This window comes from Rana temporaria, chromosome 1, assembly GCF_905171775.1.
Source record: "Rana temporaria chromosome 1, aRanTem1.1, whole genome shotgun sequence".
NCBI classification, from domain to species: domain Eukaryota; kingdom Metazoa; phylum Chordata; class Amphibia; order Anura; family Ranidae; genus Rana; species Rana temporaria.
In genome coordinates this window covers 102,798,738-102,819,141 of record NC_053489.1, presented here as the reverse complement: position 1 = coordinate 102,819,141, position 20,404 = coordinate 102,798,738, and the positions used below count along the sequence as shown (strand labels likewise).

General features: G+C 41.6%; 1 pseudogene; it reads left to right on the top strand.

The window, feature by feature from the left end:
- Window positions 1–19,789: 19,789 nt before the first annotated feature.
- Window positions 19,790–19,966, top strand: LOC120925218 (annotated as a pseudogene).
- The last annotated feature ends 438 nt before the right edge of the window (window positions 19,967–20,404 follow it).

The following is a 20,404-nucleotide window of genomic DNA, read 5'->3' as shown; positions in this document are numbered from 1 at the left end:
ATTGACACAGACAGAGGGACTCTGCCCTGCCCTCCACTCCTGAGCTGTATCACAGGATTTGATTAACAGCAGCAAGGACCAATGCTGCTATCAATCAGTCCAATGAGGAGAGAGACAGTGGCTGGAACTGCCGCGCTTGTGCACATTGCTGGACTGGATCAGGCAAGAAAAAAAAGGGGGGGGGGTCTGGGGGTGTGCTGCAGCACAGAAGGTTTTTCACCTTAATGCATATGCATTAAGGTGAAAAACTTTCAGAGCTTTAGAACCACCTTAACTGTGAGTCAGAGTACACTAACTTCTAGCACACACTAGAGGGTGCTACACATACATAATTTATTCCTTTTGAAAAACTGTATTGGTTTATCTGTAGTAATATGGCAATGCTCTGCCTCTTTCAACAAAGCACTGTGATTCAATAGAAATTGGTAATGGGTACTGGCAGTACAGTATTCCAAGACAAATACACACAACCCTACCAGACCAGGATTTTGAGGCAGAAGATCATAGAATTGGAAACATGAATATTATGCCGCGTACACACAATCATTTTTCGGCATGAAAAAAAACGACGTTTTTAAAAACGTCATTTAAAATGATCGTGTGTGGGCTTCACATCGTTTTTCGGCTTCTCAAAAACGACAAAAAAAAAATGTTGTTTTTCGGGTAGTAAAAAATGATCGTGTGTGGGCTAAAACGACGTTTTAAACCCGCGCATGCTCAGAAGCAAGTTATGAGACGGGAGCACTCTTTCAGGTAAAACTACCGTTCATAATGGAGTAAGCACATTCATCAAGCTGTAACAGACAGAAAAGCGCAAACCGTCTTTTACTAACACGGAATCATCTAAAGCAGCCCAAAGGCGAATGGAACTTCCCCTTTAGAGTGCCGTCATACGTGTTGTACGTCACCGCGCTTTTTTCATCATTTTTTAAAAACGATGGTGTGTGGGCAACGTAGTTTTTAATGATGAAGTTGGAAACATTTTGTTTTTTGGACATGCTGAAAAACAAAGTTTTTTTTAATGCCGAAAAATTATCGTGTGTACGCGGCATAAGTGTCATTTACACAGTATAATGCTCCATCCCTCACTCCACCAATCATTTCTTGATGAATAAGCACAGAGTTACCCTTTAATGAAATGGTGCTGATGTTTAAAATGGCAAAGCTTGTACAAACATTTTAAATTATTCACACATGTTCATTTCCCAGGGGTAAAAATAAATGGTAATATCTTTTTCCTGGATACTGAGCACAATTATAGGGTGTGGTGTATTTGTACAGTTATTTTTTGGTGTTTTAATATGTTGCAACATGTACTTGAATTGGATATAGCTAGGTCATACATAATGATGACTCTTCGCTGCCAAACTTCAATTATTTTATTTCTATCTGTCTAAACACACACATTGTTAAGAAAACAAATTCCATAATGCCTGCAATGTACACTGCAAGCAGTATAACTGATTATAGCCGTTTCCTACCTACCGTACTTTGGTTCTACGAATTTGGAGTATGGGCCATGGCAGTGGAGCTGCTAAAAGTTTCCAAAGTAGCTGCCCGTTTTAGTCTAGGGCAGGGATCTCCAAACTACACGTCCTTTGTAAAACTGACATTTACAGACATGACTAGGCATGATGAAAATTGTAGTTCCTGAACAACTGGAGGGCCATAGTTTGGAGACCCCTGGTATAGGGGATTGGAGAGTGGAGATATACTTACTTGATCCTCTGATCATCCCTCCACAAGACCAGTCCATGTGGCTTTTTCACCCCCCCCCCCCCCCGGTCTTGTGCGGTGGACTGTTCCTGACTCCATCACGTGCTTAGACCTGCTCTGGATGCAAAGATGTCATGAGCAGTTCACTGCCGGATCATTGGGAGCGCTGTTTGCCTCTTCAGCGGAGGATCAGGTATGTATACAGCTTTCTGATCACCCCTAGATATAGCAAGCAGTTAACTGTACCTGCAATGCATGGGGGATAAAAATTCAGCTTTAAGGAACACACTTATGGGTAACCCTGTCACTTTCCCCCGGCTAGTGGTAAGGGTTTACATATACGTTAACCACTTCAGCCTGGAAGGATTTACCCCCTTAACGACCAGGCCATTATTTGCGATACGACACTGCGTCGCTTTAACTGACAATTGCGAGGTTGTGCGTCGTTGTACCCATACAAGATTCACATCTTTTTTTCCCACAATTAGAGATTTCTTTTGGTAGTATTTGATCACCTCTGCATTTTTTTTTTTTTTTTGCTCTATAAACAAAAAAAGACAAAGGGCCAGATTCAGGTACAAATGCAGCGGCGTAACGTATCGTCTTTACGTTACACCGCCGCAAGTTTTCCTCGTAAGTGCTTGATTCACAAAGCACTTGAGTATAAACTTGCGGCGGAGTAACGTAAAGACGTCCGGCACAAGCCCGTCTAATTCAAATGGGGCGTGTACCATTTAAATTAGGCGCGCTCCCGCGCCGAACGTTCTGCGCATGCTCCGTTAGGAAATTTCCCGACGTGCTTTGCACGAAATTACGGCGCCCCGACGTGTTTGTGAATGGCGACGTGCGTAACGTACTTACGCAAAAATTTTTATTGAAATTCGACGCGGGAACGACAGCCATACTTTAACATGGCTCGTCTAAAGTTAAGCCATGAAAAAGCAGGCTTAACTTTGCGACGGGAAAAAACGACGAGCGACGACATAACGCACGTGAATACCTTCGTGGATCGCCGTAAAAGCGAATTTGCATACCCGACGCTGGAAAACAACGCGAATTCCACCCATCGGCGGCCGAAGTATTGCAGCCTAAGATCCGAAGGCGTACGAAGCCGTAAGCCTGTCGGATCTTAGCCAAATGCCGTCGTATCTTGTTTGTGAATCACAAATTAAGATACGACGCTGCAAATTTTAAAATACGCCGGAGTATCAGTAGATTCTCCGCCGTATTTCTTCTGTGAATCTGGCCCAAAATGTCTTCAGCTCAATTTAGGCCGATATGTATTCTTCTACATATTTTTGGTAAACAAAATCGCACTAAGTGTATATTGATTGGTTTGCACAAAGGTTATAGCGTCTACAAAATAGGGAATAGATTTGTGGCATTTTTATTACAATTTTTTTTTGATAATAGTAATGGAGGCGATCTGCGTTTTTTATGCAGGAAAGTGACATTGTGGCAGACAGATCGGACACCTCTGACACTATTTCAGGACCATTGACATTTATACAGCGATCAGAGCTAAAAATAGCCACTGATTACTCTATAAATGTCACTGACAGGGAAGTGGTTAACACTAGGGGGCGATCAAGGGGTTAAGTGTGATCACTTACTGTGTCATAAGTGTGTTATCTGTCTCTACTTTGTCTCTACTCCCCTGACAGAACGGAGCTCTGTCTGTTTACATTGACAGATCTTCATTCTGTCCTTCTCAGGAGCGATTGTGGAGAAGGACAATTGCCGGTAGTCGGCAGCCTTTGTGGGCGCCGGCCACTCGCATTGGCTCCAACATCACGCCGCGTGCACATGCCCCCTATACTCTTCAAAGCGCCTTCTGTACAGCTACAGCGATTCACGCAGGAGTCCCATACTGCCGCCATCAAATGATGGTGCACAGTCGGCAAGTGGTTAAAGTAAAATTCCAGCCTAATTTCAGCCTAATACTAAATATGCTTAAAAATGTCTCCTCCCTTCTCCTGCTACCTATGTCGCCTAACCTTGGTCCTGTTCCAGTCACATGATCTCCTGTGCCAGTAAGTGGGTACAAGGGAGAAGAATAAGCACTCAACAAGGTTTGGGAATTCCAGAAGCCATGGTTTCTAACATAGGATCCCATATTCTTGTTGGCACTCCCACCTCTCCCTCGCAATCGCCGTTCATTGACACAGGGGAGATGGAACTGTGGGATCCCGTGATCAGACTGAAGAGTACTAATAATTGGTATGTAATAGAGATCTTTTTGTACAGAGGTTAGGCAACATAGATAGTGGGGGCATACCTCCCAAATTTTTGAGACAAGAATAAGGGACACCTATCAGCAAAAGTATGCAGGCATAGGACACACCCCCAGCCACACCCCCTTAAAGGAGAATTGTACAAAAAAAACAAGATTGGTTAAACTTAAAACTTTTTTTACCACTACTATTCCTTTATATTGGCTTTTGGAATTTAGAAATCAGATGAAAGGTTTAGCGTTGAAAAACACGTTTTGATAGGTATAAAGTGCATTTTATATACATCTATATAGATCAGACCAACATGAGGGACAAATGAGGAGGAATAAGGGACAGAGGGACATTACTCCAAATCAGGGATAGTCCCTTGAAATCAGGGATAGTTTGGAGGTATGTGGGGGGGTTGAGGACATATTTCATTATTGTTAGTATTAGGCTGGAATTCCACTTTAGGGTGATTTCAGCCTTTTAATGCACTTGCAGTAACAGTTACATTTTCAGGACAAGCTTTCGAAGTATACCCCTTCTTCTAAGATCCAAGCACAAACTGTTTCTTAGAAATTAATTTAGAAATAACCGCCTAAATAATTCTCCATGTTGTTATCTTTTCATTTTTATTTGTCTAAGAAAAATGTGAAAGGAAGCAACATTATTGTTATTGGTCCTCATTTTGTTTCTATTATGGCGCTCAGCTTGCCAAGTGTGCTGTAATTTTGAGATTTGTAATAATTTGAGAATCTGCTCAAATACTTAATTCAGTTGACTTGACCATTTTTCAACATTTAATCAGAATACATTTCTGCTCTATAAATTTCCTGAAATCACTTTCAGTATCTTTATTCTCTGATATAATGTTCAAAAAATTCTGAATGTTAAAACCAAACTGTCAACGGTTCTACTTTTACAGACTTGGCAGCGTCCCCTAATGATCAAACAATAAAGTGTAATCAGTTATCAGCACCTGGCTCTAATTTCCTTATTTAAAAGGATGCTGTAATAATGTGGGAGTATTGTACTTTATATTTTCTTTTAGGGCCCATTCACAGTATGTGCTTATATATATTATTAAAATATCTTATTAAAAAATGCAGGTATCTGAAATAACTCACAGAAAACAATAGTTTTCTGGTTATCATATTCAGACCAGAACGCAATAGTACACTGCGTTCCAGAGCATTCCAGCAACCACACTGCTGTGCAGTGACATGAATGAAGTGTCACATTTAGCCAGATTCATAGCGAGTTACGCCGGCGTATCAGTAGATACGCAGTCGTAACTCTAAATCTACGCTGGCGTTAATTTAAGCGTATTCTGGAAACCAGATACTCTTAAATTAGGCTAAGATACGAGCGGCGTAAGTCTCCTACGCCGTCGTATCTTAAAGTGTAATTTTTAGGCTGGCCGCTAGGTGGCGCTTCCGTTGAGTTTGGCGTAGAATATGTAAATGACTAGATACGCCGATTCCCGAACGTATGTGCGTCAGTCGCAGTAAAGATACGCCATTTCCGTAAGAGATACGCCGCGTAAAGATAAAGCTGCCCCTAGGAGGCGTAGTCAATGTTAAGTATGGCCGTTGTTCCCGCGTCGAAATTTGAATTTTTTTTGTCGTTTGCGTAAGTCGTCTGTGAATGGGGCTGGACGTAATTTACGTTCACGTCTAAACCAATATGTCCTTGCGGCGTACTTTGGAGCAATGCACACTGGGATATGTACACGGACGGCGAATGCACAGTTCGTAAAAGACGTCAATCACGTCGGGTCACGAGTAATTAACATAAAACACTATTTCGGGCCGTGATTTACATTGAACCCTGAACAGATGTCTCTTAAATCATGGCCGAAATCGCGGCAAAACCGCAGCCGCGAAATTGCGGTAAAATTGCAATTTTACCGCGATTTTGAATTCGCAGCAGTGTGAACCTAGCCTAAAGGCGGCGTAGCATAAATACGGTACGCTACGCCGCCTTAAAGTTGCGGCGGCGTCTTTGAATCTAGGTAATTGTGTGTATGTATGTGTGTACATATCCTCCTAGAGAACAGAGGAAGTTTTTTTTTTTTTTAGACACATATCTCTCACTAAAATTATAGTGAGGGAGAAGAGATGACTGCTCTTACCCATTCCCTTGTAAAATTGAGCTTCAGCTTGAGCTATTGAGTTTTATAAACAACAGTCTTTTTACATTGGGAGTAAGGGAACACTGGAAATTGTGGAAGACTGATCCTAAAGCTCCATCTGCATGCTGGAATTAAGGATGTGTAATATATAGATAATGGGGGTTATTTACGAAAGGCAAATTCACTTTGCACTACAAGTGCAAACTACAAGTGCAAAGTGCACTTGAAATTGCACTGAAAGTGCACTTGGAAGTGCAGTCGTTGTAGATCTGAGGGGGACATGCAAGGAAAATAAAAAACAGCATTTAAGCTTGCATGTGAATCGATTGGATAATAAAATCAGCAGAGCTTCCCCTGATTTCAGATCTATCCCTCAGATTTACAGCGACTGCACTTCCATGTGCACTTTCATTGCAATTTCAAGTGCACTTTGCACTTGTAGTTTGCACTTATAGTGCAAAGTTGATTTGCCTTTCGTAAATATAACCCCCAATATCTCATATTTACAGAATGATTTTTTTTTTTATCTTGTTTTGGCCCTGACCAGAGAATATGAATAAACCTAATATACAGTATCTCACAAAAGTGAGTACACCCATCACATTTTTGTAAATATTTTATTATATGTTTTTATGTGACAACACTGAAGAAATTACACTACAATGTAAAGTAGTGAGTGTACAGCTTGTATAACAGTGACAATTTGCTTTCCCCTCAAAATAACTCCACACACAGCCATTAATGTCTAAACTGCTGGCAACAAAAGTGAGTACACCCCTAAGTGAAAATTTCCAAATTCGGCTCAACTAGCCATTTTCTTTCCCAGTGTCATGTGACTCGTTAGTGTTTGAATGGGGAGCAGGTGTGCTAAATTTGGTGTTATCGCTCTCACTCTCTCATACTGGTCACTGGAAGTTTAACATGGCACCTCATGGCAAAGAATTCTCTGAGGATCTGAAAAAAAGAATTGTTGCTCTACATAAAGATGGCCTAGGCTATAAGAAGATTGCCAAGACCCTGAAACTGAGCTGCAGCACGATGGCCAAAACCATACAACAGTTTGACAGGAAAGGTTCCACTCAGAACAGGCCTCGCCATGGTTGACCAAAGAAGTTGAGTGCATGTGCTCAGCGTCATATCCAGAGGTTGTCTTTGGGAAATAGACGTATGAGTGCTGCCAACATTGCTACAGAGGTTGAAGGGGCGTTGGGTCAGCCTGTCAGTGCTCAGACCATACGCCGCACACTGCATCAAAATGGTCTGCATGGCTGTCATCCCAAAAGAATGATGCACAAGAAAGCCCAGAAACAGTTTGCTGAAAACAAGCAGACTAAGGATATGGATTACTGGAACCATGTTCTGTGGTCTAATGAAACCAAGATGCATGTATTTTGTTCAGATGGTGTCAAGCGTGTGTGGTGGCAACCAGATGAGCAGTACAAGGACAAGTGTGTTTTGCCTTCAGTCAAGCATGGTGGTGGGAGTGTCATGGTCTGGGGCTGCATAAGTGTTGCCGGCACTGGGGAGCTACAGTTCATTGAGGGAACCATGAATGCCAACATGTACTGTGACATACTGAAGCAGAGCATGATCCCCTTCCTTCGGAGACTGGGCCGCAGGGCAGTATTCCAACATGATAACAACCCCAAACGCACCTCCAAGACAACCACTGCCTTCCAAAAAAAAACGGAGGGTAAAGATGATGGACTGGCCAAGCATGTCTCCAGACCTAAACCCTATTGAGCATCTGTGGAGCATCCTCAAACAGAAGGTGGAGGAGCGCAGGGTCTCTAAAATCCACCAGCTCCGCGATGTCACCATGGAGGAGTGGAAGAGGACTCCAGTGGCAACCTGTGAAGCTCTGATGAACTCCATGCCCAAGAGGGTTAAGGCTGTGCTGGAAAATAATGGTGGCCACACAAAATATGGACACTTTGGGCCCAATTTGGACATTTTCATGTAGGGGTGTACTCACTTTTGTTGCCAACTGTTCAGACATTAATGGCTGTTTGTTGAGTTGTTTTGAGGAGACAGCAAATTTACACTGTTATACAAGCTGTACACTCACTACTTTACATTGTAGCAAAGTGTAATTTCTTCAGTGTTGTCACATGAAAAAATATAATAAAATATGTATAAAAATGTGAGGGGTGTACTCACTTTTATGAGACACTGTATATCACATTTAATAGGCCCATGAAATAATTTTAGAGCGTAACTAGTTAAAAAATGAAAAGTATCACATCCTATTCAGACACTCCCAACAGATACACAGAAAATGGTTCCAGTTTTATGTAGCAACAATTTAATATACAAGAAATCAGGGTATACTTCAATTTTCACATCTGGTTTTATCATGTTGGCCTATGCAGTAGTAGTAGCTGCCATTAAAGTACATATTCTGAAATATATCTTTGACTGAAGGTGTTAGAGCTCAAATTGTTGCATTTATTTCAAATGTATTCAGTTTTCTGCAGAATACATTTCCAATTTTTATTTTAATATGCTTTGAAATTCATCTATGTACTTTTAATGTCCTACTGAATTATACAAATGTAGCATATGCTGACATATCTGGGGCAAGTCGGCAACAGAAGTTTTTCTAAAGAGACCTCCCAGAGTGGAGATCTAAATGCAGTACAGATAAGAATAATGTGCAGTCCCACAGTGCTGTAGTTCACATAGAAACTTGCAATGTTAATAGGTACTTTCACATTTTGTACGTCAGTCAGGCATTAATTATGACTGTAGGATAAAGCTTCAGTAAATTAGACCCTGTTATTTATTGCCCAACCTAACTGTTCTGTAAAAAAAAAAATACATGAGCAGAGACAGCACTGAATGTGATGTAATGTTGCATTAAATTTAACTTCCAGAGAGATGGGTCTTACATTATTAACAGTTGAAACAAAAGATAGAAATGCAATATAACCATATTAACCACTTCCATACCGCGCCTATTCTGTCACTTCTCTCCTTCATGTAAAAATCATAATTTTTTTGCTAGAAAATTACACAGAACCCCCAAACATTATACATATTTTTTTAGCAAACACGCTAGGGAATAAAGTGGTGGTCATTGTAACTTTTTATCCCGCACGGTATTTGCGCAATATTTTTTCAAACGCCTTTGGGGCGGTTTACAAAACAGTAAAGTTAGACAATTTTGTATAATGTGAAAGATGATGTTACGCTGAGTAAATAGATACCTAACTTGTCACGCTTTAAAATTGTGCACACTTATGGAATGGCGCCAAACTTTGGTACTTAAAAATCTTCATAGGCGACGCTTTAATTTATTTTACAGGTTACCAGTTCAGAGTTACAGAGGAGGTTTAGTGCTAAAATTATTGCTCTTGCTGTAACACACGCGGCAATACCTCACATGTGTGGTTTAAACGGCGTTTACATATGAGGACGGGAAGTACGTGCGCGAGCGCGAACTACTGGGGACAGGGGCGTTTTAAATGATTTCTTTTTTTTATTTGACTTTATTTTTTTTATTTTTACACTTTTTTTTACATTTTTATTTTTGATCACTTTTATTCCTATTACAAGGAATGTAAACATCCTTTGTAATAGGAATAGTGTGTGACAGAACCTCTTTATGGAGAGATGTGGGTCAATAAGACTCCACATCTCTCCTCCAGGTTGGAAAGCATGAGATCGGGAAAATTCACTGATCTCATGCTTTCAGTCGCGAATTGTGGCTTTGTTTACTTCTGGGTCATAGAGAAATCTCTATCCTCTTCATCTGGCAGTGGCCAATTTGTTGTCCGGGCCTCCTATGGCACGGGAGAGCCCGGAGAAGCACCAGATGTCGGCGGGAGGGGGGACATTCCCTCCAATCACCTGTAAGAATGATCAAGCGGCGGAACCGCCGCTATGATCATTCTTATGGTGCACAGAATCACCACCTGAAAAGAAGGATATCTGAATGATGCCTGTAGCATTCATTCAGATACCCCCCTAAAGTCCAGGACGTCATATGACGTCCTATGGTAGGGAAGTGGTTAAAATAAACAATGTATTTATTTTTTAAATTAAAGTTGAATATAGTTGTTTCCCCAACAATTATGTAAGGCTGATGTGTATGTCAAGGCAAAATAAAAAAAATACATATGCAGTACATATGTGTACAACACATGCACATTTTCCATGGTTTATACTAGGGTTGTCCAGATACCGATACTAGTATCGGTATCGGGACCGATACCGAGTATTTGCGGGAGTACTCGTACTCGCGCAAATGCTCCCGATACCTAAATAGAATACTTTTTTTGTATTTATCAACATGTTCTATGAAAATTCTTTGAGTTTTTTACTACTGCGTGACAAGCAAATAAAACATTTTTATTCATTTTTACTCATTTTTATTCTTTTATAATGTCTTGAGTTAGAGTTCTTCATAATTCTAAAGAAAATATCCTTAGTCTGTATTGTGGTTTGAAAACTGTCGCATGACATTAAAAAAAAGTATCGGTATTCGGTATCGGCGACTACATGTAAAAAAAGTATCGGTACTTGTACTCAGTCCTAAAAAAGTGGTATCGGGACAACCCTAGTTTATACCTTTAAAGAGCATGCAAGTACAGAAAAATAGCTGTTGATCTGCTAGCAATGCACTTAGCTTTTAAGCCCTGCATATTTGTGTGGCGATAGTGGTATCAGCTAGTACTCAGCCTCTACCAACCCGGGTCCCACTCTAAGATATCTACAACATAAGGCTCACACTTGAGTGTTTTTATAGCTTGATGCACTAAAATGCTTATGTAGCACCTTCCACCTAGGTAGGTGCTAGAGGTTAGGATTTTTGTACTGCAGGTCTAGCTAGAAGCTAGGCCTGTTTGTTTTGATCTGTGTGTTCTAGAAGTGGCAGCTCTTACTCACAGACAGCATCACTCAACTTTCACCTCCCTTTTCCTTCTAGAGGATTCATGGAGATGTCTGGGGTATCTCAGGGAGCCATGACCAATCCCCAACTAGGATTAGCAGGGGGCAGGTCTCCTTGAAATACCCAGGGTCAGCCCAGCTGGGGAGAAAGAACTGGGAATGGAGTGATAGGCTGTTGGGTCTTTGAGAGAGTTCCCCAGTCTGGGGGGGACGACCTTGGGCCTGGGAGTTGGGTGCAGGATGGATCCCTTCAAGAACTCATGAAGGATCTGAACAGGAGGCACAGATAGGAGTCAGAGAGGACAGCAGGAGCTAGTACAGCAAGTCTTCAGGAGGAAACCACCGGTTTGCAGCCAGGAGGGCTGGTGAGTGACTTGTACTATCAGGAGGACTGGAGAGCCATGCCAGAGAGGACTGAGAGGAAACAGTCAGAGCTGGGTGTTGTCAAACCATGTCCAGGATTTGATCTTGGGACCTGGTGTAGACAGTTTTCTATGTCTTGCACCACCAGGGAACTTGTTTTATCGTCTGGATCCTGGTTACTTTTTGCTTTATGTGTTTGATAATAAAGTAGTGTAAAAAAGGCCTATAATACACTGCTTAGCGCCACTTGGATGAATACCTATACACAAACTAGAGTAAAAGAAAAAAGATCTAAATCTTAGGTTAAAAAAGGCCTATAATACACTGCTTAGCGCCACTTGGATGAATACCTATACACAAACTAGAGTAAAAGAAAAAAGATCTAAATCTTAGGTTAACTGCTAAATGAATAGCAGACAACCTAAACAAAAGCAGCTGTTTAAAAAGAAAAGCATATATAAACAAGTACTCTAACACTTATTGAAAAGGTAAGTCCATTCAACAAAAATAAAGCACAACAGCGCTACTCTATAGGTGGTGTTATCACTCCCACCAAGCACTCCAAAAATCAAAAATCAATGCTGAGAAGCAGATGAGAAATGTCCCAGAAGGAGTGTTGAAAAAGAAAGAAAAATAGCAGCGTGCACCATCCACCAAAAATCTTCTTAATTCACCAGTTGTGATCACTCGCCCCGTCAGGGTTCAAACTCACCGCAATGAAATATATAATACGCCTTTCAGTGAATAACACTTCATTAACCATGGATCTCAGCGGACAGCTTCTATCATGGAACCAGATGCTTTAAGGACCCTCAGGTAAAATAAGCAAGAACAGAAAAAGCCACCATAGCGTAATTCAGCTTTTAATATGTAAAACCCTCAAGTCCCAGTACATCCGGCTCCCCTTATATATTCAACGTACATTCATTCAAACAGTAATAGGCATTTGAAAATATCACCAGATCCTCATGCGATCGGCGGCAGTGTCTCCTCCTCGCACCGCTGACAGAATACCAGGCAGAGTTACAGCTGCCTCGTCCTGCTTCGGTGGAGCGCAGGGATCCTTCAAATGTATGGTGTAGCAAACGCCCTTAGGGCGCTTGCTACACCATACATTTGAAGGATCCCCGCGCAGGACGAGGCAGCTGTAACTCTGCCTGGTATGAATGAATGTACGTTGAATATATAAGGGGAGGCGGATGTACTGGGACTTGAGGGTTTTACATATTAAAAGCTGAATTACGCTATGGTGGCTTTTTCTGTTCTTGCTTGTTTTACCTGAGGGTCCTTAAAGCATTTGGTTCCATGATAGAAGCTGTCTGCTGAGATCCATGGTTAATGAAGTGTTATTCACTGAAAGGCGTATTATATATTTCATTGCAGTGAAGAATTTTGGGGGTTGCATTGGGGCAGATGGCACATCAACCATACACCAGTTATGGGTAAAAGATCAGTCCCTTAGCTCACTTTAGGGTGCAGCTACCACGGTTCAGATCCTCTGTAGGTAGTGTTGATCTAGTCTTCATCTTACAGCTACTAGCCGGGGGTTGTCCACAAATATTTTATTTTAAAACCTGACAGTGTAGGCAAAAAACACAATGCTCTGGATAATATTTGTATCATGCATTTACAATTATCTGAACAAATCCAATATTCTAACAAGGAAACGAGTAGAGACAGTCTAAGGTCTTCCTCTCTGGAAATTTCACATTTTATGAAGTATTTGTGTTTATTTTAATCTTTGTAGTAACATTCATTGGAATGGCTTAACGAGAAAAAAAGTTGAGCAATCAAAAGAAAGCGAGCATGCAAAGTGCTTCTTCATGACTTAGGACATTGTTACTATCACGGATCTAACTGCTTGTGCAGTTTTATTTTTGCTTTATTCGCTTATCTATCGGTGGAAGCAATTTTCCTGTGTGCTCTTCATCTGTAAAATTGCATTAGGGAAGCAGTTTTCAGAGCAATGGAACTTGTTAATGGAAAGTATCCCTCTGGTGTTAGATACAAATATAATTTTTCTTGAGTTCAAGTAACACATTGAATGTTATGGCTGACACTTATGCGGACATAAATAACATAGCTCGTTAACAGAAAAACACTACTGAATACCTGCAGGACACATAACTGCAGCATACAGCAATTTCTATACATAGAGAGCTCCTATAAATGCCGGAGCCAGAACTACAACTAACGCCAGTTAAAATGTAATCCATATCTTTTACTGCTATGAACCGATGTAAGCATTCACCTGAGACCAGAACCTGGCGCCACGCATAGTATAAAATATTTCTCAAGTTTAATGCTGCTTTATGGTTTTATGAACAGTTAAACCATAAACGGCCTATCAATTTATTATTTTACTTTTTAGTCTCTAATGGAAACTAATCAGGTAGAACTTGTAGACTTGTGTAGTTTAATGTCATTAGAAATGTATTTTTTTTATAGCAATATGTTAGTATTGAATGAATCAGCAGAGTTTACCTTAGTATCCTCTGACTAGAAGGACCTATGAAACTTATATGATAAAAGTGAAGTATAGAGAAGTGCATTATTTTTGAAATCGTGAAATGAGTACGTCTTTTTGTTGAATGATTATGGATAACAGTTATTCTGCATTTAGGATGTAAAAATGTATGCAGTGATGGGCGAATTTGCCTGGGTTCAGTTCATGAACAGTTTTGCAAATCGTGCTCAAAGGTCCTGAATGTAAACTCCATTAATGTAACATGGGGAGACATGATGCCAAGCTTTCTTAAAATGGACTTTGGGCTTAACTGTACATACACTTTAAGGTTCCTCCTTAAAGCAAACCTGTACTTTGCCTATAGACAAGGGATGAGCTCGGACCAAACACTTTTTTACAACTTTTTTTTACAATCCTATATTGTTAATCCTATACCCACAATTGATCCAGAAGAAGGCAAAAAAAACCTCCCAAAAAACAGCAAAGCATAATCTAATTTGTTCCAGTAGGGAACAAAGGGCCAGATTCACAGAGGAAATACGCCGGAGTATCTACTGATACTCCGGCGTATTTTCAAATTTGCCGCGTCGTATCTTTATTTGTAATTCACAAAAAAGATACAACGACTTTTGGCTAAGATCCGACAGGCGTACGGCTTCGTACGCCTTCGGATCCTAGGTGTAATTTTCCGGCGGCCGCTGGGTGGAGTTTGCGTCGTTTTCCAGTGTCGGGTATGCAAATTAGGTGATTATGGCGATCCACGAAGATACGCGCATTCGTCGCAATCTCTTACGTCGTCGCTAGTCGGTTTTTCCCGTCGCAAACTTAGGCCTGCTTTTTCATGGCTTATCTTTAGAACAGCCATGTTAAAGTATGGCCGTCGTTCCCGCGTCGAATTTAAAATTTTAATTTTTTTTACGAAAGACGTCCGGGAATACGAAACGACGTAACGCACGTCGCCGTTCAAAAAAACTTCGGGGCGCCGTAATTTCGCGCAAAGCACGTCGGGAAATTTCCTAACGGAGCATGTGCAGAACGTTCGGCGCGGGAACGCGCCTAATTTAAATGGTACACGCCCCATTTGAATTAGGCGGGCTTGAGCCGGACGGCTTTACGTTACACCGCCGTAAGTTTACACGCAAGTGCTTGGGGAATCAGGCACTTGCGCTGAAAACTTGCGGCGGTGTAACGTAAAGGGGATACGTTACGCTGCCGCATTTGTACCTGAATCTGGCCCAAAATTCCTTACTGAGCCCACCAGGGATGCAAATCAGTGCCCATTAGGGATGCCAATCTGTGCTCATCAGTGATGCCTGTCAGTGCTGCCTATCAGTGCCACCCATAAATGCCCATCGGTGCTACCTATCAGTGCCCCTTATAAGTGCCCACCAATGCCACCTATCAGTTCCACCTACCAGTGCCCATCAGTGCCACCTATGAGTGTCCATCAGTGCCGCCTATGAGTGCTCATCAGTGCAACCTATCAGTACCCATCAGTGCTGCATATCAGTGCCACCTATCAGTGTCCATTAGAGCTGCTTATCAGTGCTGCATATAAGTGCTGTATATACATGCCTCATCATCAGTGCCCATCAGTTCTCATTGGTGCTCATTAGTGAAGGAGAAAACTTACTTATTTACAACATTTAATAAACTTTTAAAAACATTTTTTTTTTCAAATTTTCTTTATTTGTAGCGCAACAGAAAGCTCTATGTGTGGGAAATACCCCGCTGCAGCTGTCAGATCGAGAGAGGAGAGAGCCGACGGGTCATGTGAGCGCTGATCGGCGCTCTGAAATCAGGTATATAACCGCATTCTTTTTATAAAACACAGGGCAGATTACATGAATGAATAGAGAGGATGGTGTAACTTTTACTTGGTGGCTCAACAACCACTTTAAAGTGAATAACTCAACACCAAGTTCATTATATGGACCACTTTATCCTTGTTGATCACATCCCCCCCCTTAATCTCCTTTTCTCAAGAGAGAATAAATTCAGTTCCTCTAATCTTTCCTCCATAGTTACCTAGTTAGTCTAATTAAAAAAAGACACAAGTCCATCCAGTTTAACCAATAAAAAGAAAAAAGAAAAAAATATATTTTTACAATACTGTATACACAATCCTATATCAACAGTTAATCCATGCCTCTTTTCAGTTTGGTTGCCCCTCTCTGCACTTTCTCTGTACATTTGTCCAAATGCTGAACATTAAGGGCATTTGGCATGGATGAACATGATAGCTTCCAGCTGTCAATAATCACCTGCCGCATCCTTACCAACTGACATCACCCGGCCCATTCACCCACATGGCCTTGAATCCTAGAAGCCACCTAAGAAAAGGGGCAGGATCAGAGGGGTTACATCATTGTCTAAGTATGGCAAAAGGCCATATTTGGGCAATGATGCCACCACTATACCCACCACTTCCTTTATATAGCTGATGACAGCACAGGAAACTGTCATTCAGCTAGTGACATTTTCGGGATAGTCCACTTCGTCTGTTTTTTTTAGCAAGGAGGTGAGACAGGCAACTATTTCTGCACCGAGAGCCTATTCACAATGAGGGACTTGTAAAAGGTTGCGTGTCTATATTTCTAGGTAAAATGTTTTATCATAAATTAATAGGGGTACTATATACCCCCACTCATTCAAGTAAGGCAGGGTGATATCTGGGGGGCCCCATTATTATTAAAGGGGCTTCTAGATTCCAAAAAGCCCCCTGCCCGCAGACCCCCACAACCACCAGCCAGGTCCTCCAAATACATAGCAGACCCTTAAAGGGGTCTATGTGCTTTAAAAAAAATGGCTGTGCTGTTATCAATCTATCCAATCAAGAGCCGAGAACCCTGGGCAGAGAGGTACAGCATGTCTCCGCCAAGGGAATGAACGGGCTCAGGTGAGTAAAATGGCCGGTCAGTGTCAGAAGTCAGAAGTAAAAGGGGGCCGGTCAGTGTCAGAAGTTTTTTTCACCTTAATGCATAGGATGCATTAAGGTGAAAAAACATGAGGGTTTGCAACCCCTTTAAGCCTTTAAATAATTACTGTTCCTGGCCAAATGAAATCTCTTTACATTTTTGGGCATTTTTACATTTTCTCTTCGTCGGTGCCTTTTTTTTTTAGTTTGACAGATTTTTAATTTGACAGATTTTTTATTGACAGATTCAGATTCAGTTCCCATTGATTTCAATGGGGTTTAAGTTCAGCATCTGAGTTTCTTTGAAGTTCAGAATCCTACATGAATGGAACCCAGGGCAGTTAGGCTCCATATTGAAGACAAAGCAACAGATTCGAAGACAAAGCAACAACTCCCATGTTGTTCATTTCAGTGCTGGGAGCCAACAAAAATACCTGATGCCTCATAGTATGGAGTAATATGTGACTCACTAAATGTGACATCATTGGGACAATCTGAGCCATCATATGGGGCGTCAATAATGCTGAGTGAGTGAGTGAATAACTTATATAGCGCTACAAATGCAAACTGAATCGCCTCAAGGCGCTTGGCATCCATTTTCCTTCTATTTAGCCTTCAGAAAAGATGGGTCTTGAGTTTTTTCCTGAAGGCCCGGTGATTCTCTTCCGTTCAGATATTAGTTGGTAATGCTTTCCACAGTCAAGGTCCTTGGACTGCAAATCTTCATTCTCCTTTGCTCTTGTAGCGGGCCTTGGGGATTTGTAGTAGATTTTGGTTAGCTAATCGGAGAACGCGATTGGGGTTGTGGTATTTTATTTTCTCACATAAATATTGGGGAGCAATTCCTTGTACACATTTGTGTGTCAGGCAGAGGGCCTTGAATGTGATTATGTCCTTGACGGACAGCCAATGGAGGAACCTCAGGGAGGGGGTAATTGATTCCCAGGGTTTTTTCCCTGTTACCAGTCATGCCGCCGTGTTCTGGATGACTTGTAGACGGGCAATCTGGTATTTTGGGAGACCTAGGTAAAGGGAGTTAGCATAGTTGAGCCTGAAGTCGATTAGTGTTCCCACCACTACTGCAGTGTCTTTTTCCGGGATAAAGAGCATGAGTCTTCATAGTAGACGCAGAAGATGGTGAGATCCGCTGACTACTGACCCAATTTGTGCATCCATTGTCATGTCGGAGTCAAAAATGGCTCCTAGACTTTTGACTTTGGTGCTAGGGGTAATGGTCTGTCCAAATATGGGCGGGGGCATGCTGTCTAAGCTTTGATTCCAGCAACATGTATTATTTACAGGAGGTGAACAGAGAAGTGGGGGAGCAAAGAGAAGGTCATTATATGCTATTTGGAGGGGCAGGGTTAAAGTAAATCTGCTGCTTTGTGCTGGGAAAGTACAAGTACCCTTTAGGTTACAACATGATATGAAAGAATGGTGGAATCTCTCTATAGCATGAGACCCCCCCCCCAAGCATTAATTGGAAAACATCACTAAATGAGTGTGACCAGTAGGTTATTTAAAGCGTATGTAAACCCAAAAACAAAAAATTAACAAAGGACAACTTACCAGTTCTTAGGTGTAGTGGCTACATGTGTACACTACTCACCATACTATATCAGGACAACAAAAACAGGACAGGACTTCTAAAATCTCCCCCTCTCCTAATCTGTAAAACAAAGGGGTAAAACAAAGGGGTGGGATTCTGTAGTCCACTGAGATAGATAGGAAAATGTAACAGTTAGCACAGGCAGGGAGCATTAGAAGTTATCTGCGGAAAAAAAATGCACGATGAATGGGTATTTTTTGCACTTACCATGCAGATATAAGAAAACACATTTAATTTTTAAGGGTTTACATAACTTTTTATTAGGTTTCTTAGTTGCTGGCAAAGGCATATTTTTTTTATCAGTGAGTACAATGCCTTAGGAGATGACAATGCACAGGGAGACCTTGGAAAATATCAACTGTAGGCAATAGAATAGGTGAATCAAGCCAAAACACCAAGAAGGGGTTTGTATGTGACGTAACATAATTCTATGTTTTGTATAAGATAAATTATTTCTCTAACAAAAATCTGCTAGCATATGGAACGTTTTACTATTCTGGTCCTGTATTTGTGACTGCCCTTCAGGTGCTGTGACAACAATTTTTTTTTACTGACATCAGCGGCCTCAACTATGCAGCAACTTAAACACATTATCTAAGGGAGGAAATTTATTAAGACCTCTAAAAATTCTTCTGACATAAATTTGCTGTTTATGGCAAATTTATGTGCTGTATTATTACATTGTTTTCTTCATTGAAATTGATGTTCAGAGAGCTGAATTCCATGTGTGTTAATGGTGTCATTATTTCAGAATAATATAGTTTTGTAGCGTTTTCGCTGTCAAAATTGTTCTTTTCAAAGAGTTATCTTTATTTATTACATTTGTTTAAAAAAAAAGGTAGTATGCCTGCCCATCTTGGGGAACATATTAAAAAAAAACAGGTATGACCCATAGGACTACATAGGTTGCCATAAATAATAATACAGTTAAAAGTAGATAGTTATTAGTATTAGAGAATAATTTCAGTATGACATTTTTTAAGGCTGGGTTCACACATATGCAAATTGGATGTGGCTTTCACCGCATCCAATTCGCATGACAGGAGAGTATGAGCAGATCTCAGTAGAGTCGGTTCACACAGCTCTAGCGTGGCCGAGGTCCGCATTTAAAAAGGGTCCTATGCGTTTTTGGTTCCAATTCAGATACAAATTCAGGCAAAAATTCAGACCTAATTCGCACCTGAATTGGTGAACAGGGACACTCCCCATGCTGTGAGCCGTGACCGCAGCATATGTGAACCCAGCCTTACACAGTTATATTGGTTTAGCTTGGACCAATGCAATGATGCATATACCATACCTGTGGAATCCCTCTGGAAACTAGAAATCACTGGAATAGACACTGCTACTTCAGTGGTCTCCACTAGCTACATGGTCTTTGCTGATCAGTTGTCCCGTTGCTTACTGAACACTAGGGATGAGCTTCGAGTTTGAGTCGAACCCATGTTCGACTCGAACATTGGCTGTTTGACCGTTCGCTTCTCTGCTTTTTGGCTAAGATCAAGTGTAGTATTTGTTCTTATCAGTTGCCAGGAGGTGGTGGTGTGCTAACCATCCCTAGTATACGGCAAGATGGAAAGGGATGGCGGTGGCATATGCAAAACCTGCTGGTGTGGAGGTGAAAGCCTTCTGATGAGGATGGAGAACCATTAGGTCGAGGCGAAGGGCTGGGGGTTTTTCTGGCCTTCTGGCTGGTGTTGGTGTTGGCGATACTCCTATCAGCATCCGGTGGAGGAGCCGGCGAGCCCGGTCTGGGAGGTGAGCCCGGCCTGGGTGCAAATCTGCTGGATCGACGGGGGTCTGGAAGGGTTAGTACCAGTGGAGGCCGCTGGGTATCGGTGGCTCTCCCTGAGAAAACCCAGAAGGGTTCTTATTCTGGTAGGAGAGGAGTGCCGCACTTATCCGGTCGGGGGGTCGGATGGGAACCGAAAAGCCTATGGTGAATGTGCCCCTGGAGTGGCAGTTTAGGGGTGCCATAATTGCACTAATAATTCTCTTAGCACTTTTGCTTTTTGGCACCACGGTCACTTCACCATACACACTTTTTTAGCACCTGCCTCTAGGGCTGAGTCTTTTGGCTGAGACCAGA